General features: G+C 31.7%; 5 long non-coding RNA genes across 5 annotated transcripts; all 5 read left to right on the forward strand.

Moving 5' to 3' along the window:
- The first annotated feature begins 1,011 nt into the window (after positions 1-1,011).
- Positions 1,012-1,718, forward strand: LOC130701644 (uncharacterized). The gene is made up of 4 exons (XR_009004166.1): positions 1,012-1,136; positions 1,206-1,307; positions 1,405-1,518; positions 1,580-1,718. It is a non-coding gene; the product is annotated as an uncharacterized LOC130701644 (long non-coding RNA).
- Positions 1,719-3,598: 1,880 nt separating this feature from the next.
- LOC130701711 (uncharacterized) lies at positions 3,599-4,399 on the forward strand. Its single transcript, XR_009004194.1, has 4 exons — positions 3,599-3,817; positions 3,887-3,988; positions 4,086-4,199; positions 4,261-4,399. It is a non-coding gene; the product is annotated as an uncharacterized LOC130701711 (long non-coding RNA).
- A 1,880-nt stretch (positions 4,400-6,279) lies between these two features.
- Positions 6,280-7,080, forward strand: LOC130701702 (uncharacterized). Its single transcript, XR_009004182.2, has 4 exons — positions 6,280-6,498; positions 6,568-6,669; positions 6,767-6,880; positions 6,942-7,080. It is a non-coding gene; the product is annotated as an uncharacterized LOC130701702 (long non-coding RNA).
- Positions 7,081-8,961: 1,881 nt separating this feature from the next.
- LOC130701700 (uncharacterized) lies at positions 8,962-9,762 on the forward strand. The gene is made up of 4 exons (XR_009004178.2): positions 8,962-9,180; positions 9,250-9,351; positions 9,449-9,562; positions 9,624-9,762. It is a non-coding gene; the product is annotated as an uncharacterized LOC130701700 (long non-coding RNA).
- A 1,880-nt stretch (positions 9,763-11,642) lies between these two features.
- LOC130701696 (uncharacterized) lies at positions 11,643-12,443 on the forward strand. Its single transcript, XR_009004174.2, has 4 exons — positions 11,643-11,861; positions 11,931-12,032; positions 12,130-12,243; positions 12,305-12,443. It is a non-coding gene; the product is annotated as an uncharacterized LOC130701696 (long non-coding RNA).
- Positions 12,444-13,645: the final 1,202 nt, after the last annotated feature.

A 13,645-nucleotide genomic window follows, 5' to 3' on the forward strand; every position in this document is an offset into this window, starting at 1 on the left:
TCAGCAAAATGAGTGCCTTGCATTATTTACCACTATTTTACGATATTGAGCTGATGATACCTGGTAAACCTGCAATTTGTTTTTATGTAGACTTCATGGTTTTTGAGTTATGTCCAAAATAAAAGTAGGTACGATAGAAATTTAAGGCCCGAAAGAACAATAAGCCCGACTTTTAACTAAAAAATTATTATCAATAAAACTAGATAATTATACATGATTTAGATGCTAAATTTAACAAGAATCACGAATATGAAATTAGTTTTTATGTAGACTTTATGGTTTTTGAGTTATTTTAAATATAAAAGTAGGTACGATAGAAATTTAAGGCCCGAACAAACAATAAGCCCGACTTTTAACTAAAAAAATATTATCAATAAAATTAGAAAACTATATATGATTTAGATGCTAAATTTAACAAGAATCACGAATATGAAATTCGTTTTTTTGTAGAATTTATGGTTTTTGAGTTATTTTAAATATAAAAGTAGGTACGATAGACATTTAAGGCCCGAAAAAACAATAAGCCCGACTTTTAGTTAAAAAATTATTATCGATAAAACTAGATAACTATATGTGATTTAGATGCTAAATTTAACAAGAATCACGAATATGAAATTTGTTTGTATGTAGACTTAATGGTTTTTGAGTTATTTTAAATATAAAAGTAGGTACGATAGAAATTTAAGGCCCGAAAAAAAACAATAAGCCCGACTTTTACCTAAAAAATATTATCAATAAAACTAGATAACTATATACGATTTAGATGCTAAATTTAACAAGAATCCCGAATTTGAAATTAGTTTTTATGTAGACTTTCTGGTTTTTGAGTTATTTTAAATATAAAGTAGGTACGATAGAAATTTAAGGCCCGATTCCCGAACGCTGTGATGTTCGTTTTCTGTGTTTTCAGAATAAGTTTTCCTATGTTAAGCATCCATATTTTTGAAGAAAGTGATGATGGTTTGTTTCGCAGAGGAATCGTTTAATTTTCTTTTTTTCTCGTATTACCCGAAAGAAACTAAGAAATCCAATGAGGAACGAACAGCACACAGGGTGTTGTCGAAGAGGAACACGTAGTCTAGATTATGAGAACAAATTTGAAATTCTAGACAATGCTCTTGAGCAATGTGTCCGTTGTAAGATTTATTTTCTATATTGGCATAATAGTATTGTTAGAAAATCATGAATTGTTTTCTTCCTTTTAGGTTTTTGACTTCGTTTAATGTTGTGGCTGAATTGGACAATGAGAGATTGAATCAACAACATATCAAGTGGGCAGCTCATGGTCAAACTCGTTTGGCATAAAGGTATCATTTAATTGGGAATATTTGTTCATGTCAATACAAGTATTTGCATAGGTTTTCTTCATAGGGGCTTTAGCACCAAACATTTTTTCTTCTTTAGGGTTTGTTAGATAAGGGTGGAGGCAGCTTTAACAATTTAGATCTAGCACCTATTAGACTGGTGGTGTTGGCCCCGTGAATCTTATCGTCTTCAAGCTGGGTGAAAAAACAATGAGTATTTAGTTATCAAAATTACCTGAGGCATGTGCAAATATTCAAATAATTCTTCGTTGAAGTTCAGTTGGTTTCGTGCAACATCCTCACAAAAATGCAACAAGACTTAACAAATAGAGCATATAGATGCAGTGTCGATCTGTACCAGTGAGTACCAGAGTAATGTGACAAGCATTCATGATGGTGATTAATCTTCACACAGCTAACATTTAGTTGGTACTATTATATGTTTTATAAATTCAGTTATAATTTAATTCAGCTTGTTATTTAGTGGAATATAATTTATTTCAGTTTTTCTGATGCAGTTTGGAAGCCACTTGGAGTAAACCTTTCGTCAGTTACTCACAAAAAAGATTGGCAAATCTGGTCCTGAGAGATCACTTTTTTTGTCAAGGAAATACTGGAAATTGGTATTGAAAAGGTCATTAACAGAAAATTTTTGTATTTAATCAGTTTATTCTTATATTTAACATGGTTGTTCAGAAATGCCATGGAATCTAAAAGCACTTGACAAAAAAAACATTTTGATTGTTCTCGTACCTGCATTAGATCGAAATTGCTTGTCCAATGGTACCAATTCATTAATGAAAACAATCTATTAGACAAAAATGTATGATTGACTGATCATCATCTGTGTAAATTTATATATAATTCTTATAATTCTAGGTATTCAACCATGGCATGTTGACCAGCTATTCTGCGGAGTGAAAATCTACTTGACAGTGTTCAACCAGTTAAGTAGCTGAATAGCTATGAAACACAACCAATCCAGGAACTGAGTGTGTTGAACAACCACACTTATCTTGGAGAGCTGCAGAAAGAGAATGGAACATTACCCTGCCAAACACCTGCTTCCAAATGGTAGTTTTAATTATTTGTTTTTACAAGATATATTCAGTCAATTCTTCGAAAAACTGTTCTTTTTCACAGGTCAATGGCAGGGGTCTTATTCACTGTCTGATGAATTTAACTTTAAACAAGATATTGCTTTTGATTACCTCTGCTGGTAACTTTTATATTCCTAGTTAAGATATGGCTTTCATCAAAAAGGGTTGAAACTAACATCTAACTTTTTTTTCTTCTTCTCCAAAGAGCTGCTTAGGAAGTTAGCTAGAGTGACGAAGATGTGTCATCACAGCAGAATAAGTGTAAAAAGCAAGTTGTTCAGCAAAATGAGTGCCTTGCATTATTTACCACTATTTTACGATATTGAGCTGATGATACCTGGTAAACCTGCAATTTGTTTTTATGTAGACTTCATGGTTTTTGAGTTATGTCCAAAATAAAAGTAGGTACGATAGAAATTTAAGGCCCGAAAGAACAATAAGCCCGACTTTTAACTAAAAAATTATTATCAATAAAACTAGATAATTATACATGATTTAGATGCTAAATTTAACAAGAATCACGAATATGAAATTAGTTTTTATGTAGACTTTATGGTTTTTGAGTTATTTTAAATATAAAAGTAGGTACGATAGAAATTTAAGGCCCGAACAAACAATAAGCCCGACTTTTAACTAAAAAAATATTATCAATAAAATTAGAAAACTATATATGATTTAGATGCTAAATTTAACAAGAATCACGAATATGAAATTCGTTTTTTTGTAGAATTTATGGTTTTTGAGTTATTTTAAATATAAAAGTAGGTACGATAGACATTTAAGGCCCGAAAAAACAATAAGCCCGACTTTTAGTTAAAAAATTATTATCGATAAAACTAGATAACTATATGTGATTTAGATGCTAAATTTAACAAGAATCACGAATATGAAATTTGTTTGTATGTAGACTTAATGGTTTTTGAGTTATTTTAAATATAAAAGTAGGTACGATAGAAATTTAAGGCCCGAAAAAAAACAATAAGCCCGACTTTTACCTAAAAAATATTATCAATAAAACTAGATAACTATATACGATTTAGATGCTAAATTTAACAAGAATCCCGAATTTGAAATTAGTTTTTATGTAGACTTTCTGGTTTTTGAGTTATTTTAAATATAAAGTAGGTACGATAGAAATTTAAGGCCCGATTCCCGAACGCTGTGATGTTCGTTTTCTGTGTTTTCAGAATAAGTTTTCCTATGTTAAGCATCCATATTTTTGAAGAAAGTGATGATGGTTTGTTTCGCAGAGGAATCGTTTAATTTTCTTTTTTTCTCGTATTCCCCGAAAGAAACTAAGAAATCCAATGAGGAACGAACAGCACACAGGGTGTTGTCGAAGAGGAACACGTAGTCTAGATTATGAGAACAAATTTGAAATTCTAGACAATGCTCTTGAGCAATGTGTCCGTTGTAAGATTTATTTTCTATATTGGCATAATAGTATTGTTAGAAAATCATGAATTGTTTTCTTCCTTTTAGGTTTTTGACTTCGTTTAATGTTGTGGCTGAATTGGACAATGAGAGATTGAATCAACAACATATCAAGTGGGCAGCTCATGGTCAAACTCGTTTGGCATAAAGGTATCATTTAATTGGGAATATTTGTTCATGTCAATACAAGTATTTGCATAGGTTTTCTTCATAGGGGCTTTAGCACCAAACATTTTTTCTTCTTTAGGGTTTGTTAGATAAGGGTGGAGGCAGCTTTAACAATTTAGATCTAGCACCTATTAGACTGGTGGTGTTGGCCCCGTGAATCTTATCGTCTTCAAGCTGGGTGAAAAAACAATGAGTATTTAGTTATCAAAATTACCTGAGGCATGTGCAAATATTCAAATAATTCTTCGTTGAAGTTCAGTTGGTTTCGTGCAACATCCTCACAAAAATGCAACAAGACTTAACAAATAGAGCATATAGATGCAGTGTCGATCTGTACCAGTGAGTACCAGAGTAATGTGACAAGCATTCATGATGGTGATTAATCTTCACACAGCTAACATTTAGTTGGTACTATTATATGTTTTATAAATTCAGTTATAATTTAATTCAGCTTGTTATTTAGTGGAATATAATTTATTTCAGTTTTTCTGATGCAGTTTGGAAGCCACTTGGAGTAAACCTTTCGTCAGTTACTCACAAAAAAAGATTGGCAAATCTGGTCCTGAGAGATCACTTTTTTTTGTCAAGGAAATACTGGAAATTGGTATTGAAAAGGTCATTAACAGAAAATTTTTGTATTTAATCAGTTTATTCTTATATTTAACATGGTTGTTCAGAAATGCCATGGAATCTAAAAGCACTTGACAAAAAAACATTTTGATTGTTCTCGTACCTGCATTAGATCGAAATTGCTTGTCCAATGGTACCAATTCATTAATGAAAACAATCTATTAGACAAAAATGTATGATTGACTGATCATCATCTGTGTAAATTTATATATAATTCTTATAATTCTAGGTATTCAACCATGGCATGTTGACCAGCTATCTGCGGAGTGAAAATCTACTTGACAGTGTTCAACCAGTTAAGTAGCTGAATAGCTATGAAACACAACCAATCCAGGAACTGAGTGTGTTGAACAACCACACTTATCTTGGAGAGCTGCAGAAAGAGAATGGAACATTACCCTGCCAAACACCTGCTTCCAAATGGTAGTTTTAATTATTTGTTTTTACAAGATATATTCAGTCAATTCTTCGAAAAACTGTTCTTTTTCACAGGTCAATGGCAGGGGTCTTATTCACTGTCTGATGAATTTAACTTTAAACAAGATATTGCTTTTGATTACCTCTGCTGGTAACTTTTATATTCCTAGTTAAGATGTGGCTTTCATCAAAAAGGGTTGAAACTAACATCTAACTTTTTTTTCTTCTTCTCCAAAGAGCTGCTTAGGAAGTTAGCTAGAGTGACGAAGATGTGTCATCACAGCAGAATAAGTGTAAAAAGCAAGTTGTTCAGCAAAATGAGTGCCTTGCATTATTTACCACTATTTTACGATATTGAGCTGATGATACCTGGTAAACCTGCAATTTGTTTTTATGTAGACTTCATGGTTTTTGAGTTATGTCCAAAATAAAAGTAGGTACGATAGAAATTTAAGGCCCGAAAGAACAATAAGCCCGACTTTTAACTAAAAAATTATTATCAATAAAACTAGATAATTATACATGATTTAGATGCTAAATTTAACAAGAATCACGAATATGAAATTAGTTTTTATGTAGACTTTATGGTTTTTGAGTTATTTTAAATATAAAAGTAGGTACGATAGAAATTTAAGGCCCGAACAAACAATAAGCCCGACTTTTAACTAAAAAAATATTATCAATAAAATTAGAAAACTATATATGATTTAGATGCTAAATTTAACAAGAATCACGAATATGAAATTCGTTTTTTTGTAGAATTTATGGTTTTTGAGTTATTTTAAATATAAAAGTAGGTACGATAGACATTTAAGGCCCGAAAAAACAATAAGCCCGACTTTTAGTTAAAAAATTATTATCGATAAAACTAGATAACTATATGTGATTTAGATGCTAAATTTAACAAGAATCACGAATATGAAATTTGTTTGTATGTAGACTTAATGGTTTTTGAGTTATTTTAAATATAAAAGTAGGTACGATAGAAATTTAAGGCCCGAAAAAAAACAATAAGCCCGACTTTTACCTAAAAAATATTATCAATAAAACTAGATAACTATATACGATTTAGATGCTAAATTTAACAAGAATCCCGAATTTGAAATTAGTTTTTATGTAGACTTTCTGGTTTTTGAGTTATTTTAAATATAAAGTAGGTACGATAGAAATTTAAGGCCCGATTCCCGAACGCTGTGATGTTCGTTTTCTGTGTTTTCAGAATAAGTTTTCCTATGTTAAGCATCCATATTTTTGAAGAAAGTGATGATGGTTTGTTTCGCAGAGGAATCGTTTAATTTTCTTTTTTTCTCGTATTCCCCGAAAGAAACTAAGAAATCCAATGAGGAACGAACAGCACACAGGGTGTTGTCGAAGAGGAACACGTAGTCTAGATTATGAGAACAAATTTGAAATTCTAGACAATGCTCTTGAGCAATGTGTCCGTTGTAAGATTTATTTTCTATATTGGCATAATAGTATTGTTAGAAAATCATGAATTGTTTTCTTCCTTTTAGGTTTTTGACTTCGTTTAATGTTGTGGCTGAATTGGACAATGAGAGATTGAATCAACAACATATCAAGTGGGCAGCTCATGGTCAAACTCGTTTGGCATAAAGGTATCATTTAATTGGGAATATTTGTTCATGTCAATACAAGTATTTGCATAGGTTTTCTTCATAGGGGCTTTAGCACCAAACATTTTTTCTTCTTTAGGGTTTGTTAGATAAGGGTGGAGGCAGCTTTAACAATTTAGATCTAGCACCTATTAGACTGGTGGTGTTGGCCCCGTGAATCTTATCGTCTTCAAGCTGGGTGAAAAAACAATGAGTATTTAGTTATCAAAATTACCTGAGGCATGTGCAAATATTCAAATAATTCTTCGTTGAAGTTCAGTTGGTTTCGTGCAACATCCTCACAAAAATGCAACAAGACTTAACAAATAGAGCATATAGATGCAGTGTCGATCTGTACCAGTGAGTACCAGAGTAATGTGACAAGCATTCATGATGGTGATTAATCTTCACACAGCTAACATTTAGTTGGTACTATTATATGTTTTATAAATTCAGTTATAATTTAATTCAGCTTGTTATTTAGTGGAATATAATTTATTTCAGTTTTTCTGATGCAGTTTGGAAGCCACTTGGAGTAAACCTTTCGTCAGTTACTCACAAAAAAAGATTGGCAAATCTGGTCCTGAGAGATCACTTTTTTTGTCAAGGAAATACTGGAAATTGGTATTGAAAAGGTCATTAACAGAAAATTTTTGTATTTAATCAGTTTATTCTTATATTTAACATGGTTGTTCAGAAATGCCATGGAATCTAAAAGCACTTGACAAAAAAAACATTTTGATTGTTCTCGTACCTGCATTAGATCGAAATTGCTTGTCCAATGGTACCAATTCATTAATGAAAACAATCTATTAGACAAAAATGTATGATTGACTGATCATCATCTGTGTAAATTTATATATAATTCTTATAATTCTAGGTATTCAACCATGGCATGTTGACCAGCTATCTGCGGAGTGAAAATCTACTTGACAGTGTTCAACCAGTTAAGTAGCTGAATAGCTATGAAACACAACCAATCCAGGAACTGAGTGTGTTGAACAACCACACTTATCTTGGAGAGCTGCAGAAAGAGAATGGAACATTACCCTGCCAAACACCTGCTTCCAAATGGTAGTTTTAATTATTTGTTTTTACAAGATATATTCAGTCAATTCTTCGAAAAACTGTTCTTTTTCACAGGTCAATGGCAGGGGTCTTATTCACTGTCTGATGAATTTAACTTTAAACAAGATATTGCTTTTGATTACCTCTGCTGGTAACTTTTATATTCCTAGTTAAGATGTGGCTTTCATCAAAAAGGGTTGAAACTAACATCTAACTTTTTTTTTCTTCTTCTCCAAAGAGCTGCTTAGGAAGTTAGCTAGAGTGACGAAGATGTGTCATCACAGCAGAATAAGTGTAAAAAGCAAGTTGTTCAGCAAAATGAGTGCCTTGCATTATTTACCACTATTTTACGATATTGAGCTGATGATACCTGGTAAACCTGCAATTTGTTTTTATGTAGACTTCATGGTTTTTGAGTTATGTCCAAAATAAAAGTAGGTACGATAGAAATTTAAGGCCCGAAAGAACAATAAGCCCGACTTTTAACTAAAAAATTATTATCAATAAAACTAGATAATTATACATGATTTAGATGCTAAATTTAACAAGAATCACGAATATGAAATTAGTTTTTATGTAGACTTTATGGTTTTTGAGTTATTTTAAATATAAAAGTAGGTACGATAGAAATTTAAGGCCCGAACAAACAATAAGCCCGACTTTTAACTAAAAAAATATTATCAATAAAATTAGAAAACTATATATGATTTAGATGCTAAATTTAACAAGAATCACGAATATGAAATTCGTTTTTTTGTAGAATTTATGGTTTTTGAGTTATTTTAAATATAAAAGTAGGTACGATAGACATTTAAGGCCCGAAAAAACAATAAGCCCGACTTTTAGTTAAAAAATTATTATCGATAAAACTAGATAACTATATGTGATTTAGATGCTAAATTTAACAAGAATCACGAATATGAAATTTGTTTGTATGTAGACTTAATGGTTTTTGAGTTATTTTAAATATAAAAGTAGGTACGATAGAAATTTAAGGCCCGAAAAAAAACAATAAGCCCGACTTTTACCTAAAAAATATTATCAATAAAACTAGATAACTATATACGATTTAGATGCTAAATTTAACAAGAATCCCGAATTTGAAATTAGTTTTTATGTAGACTTTCTGGTTTTTGAGTTATTTTAAATATAAAGTAGGTACGATAGAAATTTAAGGCCCGATTCCCGAACGCTGTGATGTTCGTTTTCTGTGTTTTCAGAATAAGTTTTCCTATGTTAAGCATCCATATTTTTGAAGAAAGTGATGATGGTTTGTTTCGCAGAGGAATCGTTTAATTTTCTTTTTTTCTCGTATTCCCCGAAAGAAACTAAGAAATCCAATGAGGAACGAACAGCACACAGGGTGTTGTCGAAGAGGAACACGTAGTCTAGATTATGAGAACAAATTTGAAATTCTAGACAATGCTCTTGAGCAATGTGTCCGTTGTAAGATTTATTTTCTATATTGGCATAATAGTATTGTTAGAAAATCATGAATTGTTTTCTTCCTTTTAGGTTTTTGACTTCGTTTAATGTTGTGGCTGAATTGGACAATGAGAGATTGAATCAACAACATATCAAGTGGGCAGCTCATGGTCAAACTCGTTTGGCATAAAGGTATCATTTAATTGGGAATATTTGTTCATGTCAATACAAGTATTTGCATAGGTTTTCTTCATAGGGGCTTTAGCACCAAACATTTTTTCTTCTTTAGGGTTTGTTAGATAAGGGTGGAGGCAGCTTTAACAATTTAGATCTAGCACCTATTAGACTGGTGGTGTTGGCCCCGTGAATCTTATCGTCTTCAAGCTGGGTGAAAAAACAATGAGTATTTAGTTATCAAAATTACCTGAGGCATGTGCAAATATTCAAATAATTCTTCGTTGAAGTTCAGTTGGTTTCGTGCAACATCCTCACAAAAATGCAACAAGACTTAACAAATAGAGCATATAGATGCAGTGTCGATCTGTACCAGTGAGTACCAGAGTAATGTGACAAGCATTCATGATGGTGATTAATCTTCACACAGCTAACATTTAGTTGGTACTATTATATGTTTTATAAATTCAGTTATAATTTAATTCAGCTTGTTATTTAGTGGAATATAATTTATTTCAGTTTTTCTGATGCAGTTTGGAAGCCACTTGGAGTAAACCTTTCGTCAGTTACTCACAAAAAAAGATTGGCAAATCTGGTCCTGAGAGATCACTTTTTTTGTCAAGGAAATACTGGAAATTGGTATTGAAAAGGTCATTAACAGAAAATTTTTGTATTTAATCAGTTTATTCTTATATTTAACATGGTTGTTCAGAAATGCCATGGAATCTAAAAGCACTTGACAAAAAAAACATTTTGATTGTTCTCGTACCTGCATTAGATCGAAATTGCTTGTCCAATGGTACCAATTCATTAATGAAAACAATCTATTAGACAAAAATGTATGATTGACTGATCATCATCTGTGTAAATTTATATATAATTCTTATAATTCTAGGTATTCAACCATGGCATGTTGACCAGCTATCTGCGGAGTGAAAATCTACTTGACAGTGTTCAACCAGTTAAGTAGCTGAATAGCTATGAAACACAACCAATCCAGGAACTGAGTGTGTTGAACAACCACACTTATCTTGGAGAGCTGCAGAAAGAGAATGGAACATTACCCTGCCAAACACCTGCTTCCAAATGGTAGTTTTAATTATTTGTTTTTACAAGATATATTCAGTCAATTCTTCGAAAAACTGTTCTTTTTCACAGGTCAATGGCAGGGGTCTTATTCACTGTCTGATGAATTTAACTTTAAACAAGATATTGCTTTTGATTACCTCTGCTGGTAACTTTTATATTCCTAGTTAAGATGTGGCTTTCATCAAAAAGGGTTGAAACTAACATCTAACTTTTTTTTCTTCTTCTCCAAAGAGCTGCTTAGGAAGTTAGCTAGAGTGACGAAGATGTGTCATCACAGCAGAATAAGTGTAAAAAGCAAGTTGTTCAGCAAAATGAGTGCCTTGCATTATTTACCACTATTTTACGATATTGAGCTGATGATACCTGGTAAACCTGCAATTTGTTTTTATGTAGACTTCATGGTTTTTGAGTTATGTCCAAAATAAAAGTAGGTACGATAGAAATTTAAGGCCCGAAAGAACAATAAGCCCGACTTTTAACTAAAAAATTATTATCAATAAAACTAGATAATTATACATGATTTAGATGCTAAATTTAACAAGAATCACGAATATGAAATTAGTTTTTATGTAGACTTTATGGTTTTTGAGTTATTTTAAATATAAAAGTAGGTACGATAGAAATTTAAGGCCCGAACAAACAATAAGCCCGACTTTTAACTAAAAAAATATTATCAATAAAATTAGAAAACTATATATGATTTAGATGCTAAATTTAACAAGAATCACGAATATGAAATTCGTTTTTTTGTAGAATTTATGGTTTTTGAGTTATTTTAAATATAAAAGTAGGTACGATAGACATTTAAGGCCCGAAAAAACAATAAGCCCGACTTTTAGTTAAAAAATTATTATCGATAAAACTAGATAACTATATGTGATTTAGATGCTAAATTTAACAAGAATCACGAATATGAAATTTGTTTGTATGTAGACTTAATGGTTTTTGAGTTATTTTAAATATAAAAGTAGGTACGATAGAAATTTAAGGCCCGAAAAAAAACAATAAGCCCGACTTTTACCTAAAAAATATTATCAATAAAACTAGATAACTATATACGATTTAGATGCTAAATTTAACAAGAATCCCGAATTTGAAATTAGTTTTTATGTAGACTTTCTGGTTTTTGAGTTATTTTAAATATAAAGTAGGTACGATAGAAATTTAAGGCCCGATTCCCGAACGCTGTGATGTTCGTTTTCTGTGTTTTCAGAATAAGTTTTCCTATGTTAAGCATCCATATTTTTGAAGAAAGTGATGATGGTTTGTTTCGCAGAGGAATCGTTTAATTTTCTTTTTTTCTCGTATTCCCCGAAAGAAACTAAGAAATCCAATGAGGAACGAACAGCACACAGGGTGTTGTCGAAGAGGAACACGTAGTCTAGATTATGAGAACAAATTTGAAATTCTAGACAATGCTCTTGAGCAATGTGTCCGTTGTAAGATTTATTTTCTATATTGGCATAATAGTATTGTTAGAAAATCATGAATTGTTTTCTTCCTTTTAGGTTTTTGACTTCGTTTAATGTTGTGGCTGAATTGGACAATGAGAGATTGAATCAACAACATATCAAGTGGGCAGCTCATGGTCAAACTCGTTTGGCATAAAGGTATCATTTAATTGGGAATATTTGTTCATGTCAATACAAGTATTTGCATAGGTTTTCTTCATAGGGGCTTTAGCACCAAACATTTTTTCTTCTTTAGGGTTTGTTAGATAAGGGTGGAGGCAGCTTTAACAATTTAGATCTAGCACCTATTAGACTGGTGGTGTTGGCCCCGTGAATCTTATCGTCTTCAAGCTGGGTGAAAAAACAATGAGTATTTAGTTATCAAAATTACCTGAGGCATGTGCAAATATTCAAATAATTCTTCGTTGAAGTTCAGTTGGTTTCGTGCAACATCCTCACAAAAATGCAACAAGACTTAACAAATAGAGCATATAGATGCAGTGTCGATCTGTACCAGTGAGTACCAGAGTAATGTGACAAGCATTCATGATGGTGATTAATCTTCACACAGCTAACATTTAGTTGGTACTATTATATGTTTTATAAATTCAGTTATAATTTAATTCAGCTTGTTATTTAGTGGAATATAATTTATTTCAGTTTTTCTGATGCAGTTTGGAAGCCACTTGGAGTAAACCTTTCGTCAGTTACTCACAAAAAAAGATTGGCAAATCTGGTCCTGAGAGATCACTTTTTTTGTCAAGGAAATACTGGAAATTGGTATTGAAAAGGTCATTAACAGAAAATTTTTGTATTTAATCAGTTTATTCTTATATTTAACATGGTTGTTCAGAAATGCCATGGAATCTAAAAGCACTTGACAAAAAAAACATTTTGATTGTTCTCGTACCTGCATTAGATCGAAATTGCTTGTCCAATGGTACCAATTCATTAATGAAAACAATCTATTAGACAAAAATGTATGATTGACTGATCATCATCTGTGTAAATTTATATATAATTCTTATAATTCTAGGTATTCAACCATGGCATGTTGACCAGCTATCTGCGGAGTGAAAATCTACTTGACAGTGTTCAACCAGTTAAGTAGCTGAATAGCTATGAAACACAACCAATCCAGGAACTGAGTGTGTTGAACAACCACACTTATCTTGGAGAGCTGCAGAAAGAGAATGGAACATTACCCTGCCAAACACCTGCTTCCAAATGGTAGTTTTAATTATTTGTTTTTACAAGATATATTCAGTCAATTCTTCGAAAAACTGTTCTTTTTCACAGGTCAATGGCAGGGGTCTTATTCACTGTCTGATGAATTTAACTTTAAACAAGATATTGCTTTTGATTACCTCTGCTGGTAACTTTTATATTCCTAGTTAAGATGTGGCTTTCATCAAAAAGGGTTGAAACTAACATCTAACTTTTTTTTCTTCTTCTCCAAAGAGCTGCTTAGGAAGTTAGCTAGAGTGACGAAGATGTGTCATCACAGCAGAATAAGTGTAAAAAGCAAGTTGTTCAGCAAAATGAGTGCCTTGCATTATTTACCACTATTTTACGATATTGAGCTGATGATACCTGGTAAACCTGCAATTTGTTTTTATGTAGACTTCATGGTTTTTGAGTTATGTCCAAAATAAAAGTAGGTACGATAGAAATTTAAGGCCCGAAAGAACAATAAGCCCGACTTTTAACTAAAAAATTATTATCAATAAAACTAGATAATTATACATGATTTAGATGCTAAATTTAACAAG

Source organism: Daphnia carinata, chromosome 2 (assembly GCF_022539665.2).
Source record: "Daphnia carinata strain CSIRO-1 chromosome 2, CSIRO_AGI_Dcar_HiC_V3, whole genome shotgun sequence".
Classification (NCBI taxonomy): Eukaryota; Metazoa; Arthropoda; class Branchiopoda; order Diplostraca; family Daphniidae; genus Daphnia; species Daphnia carinata.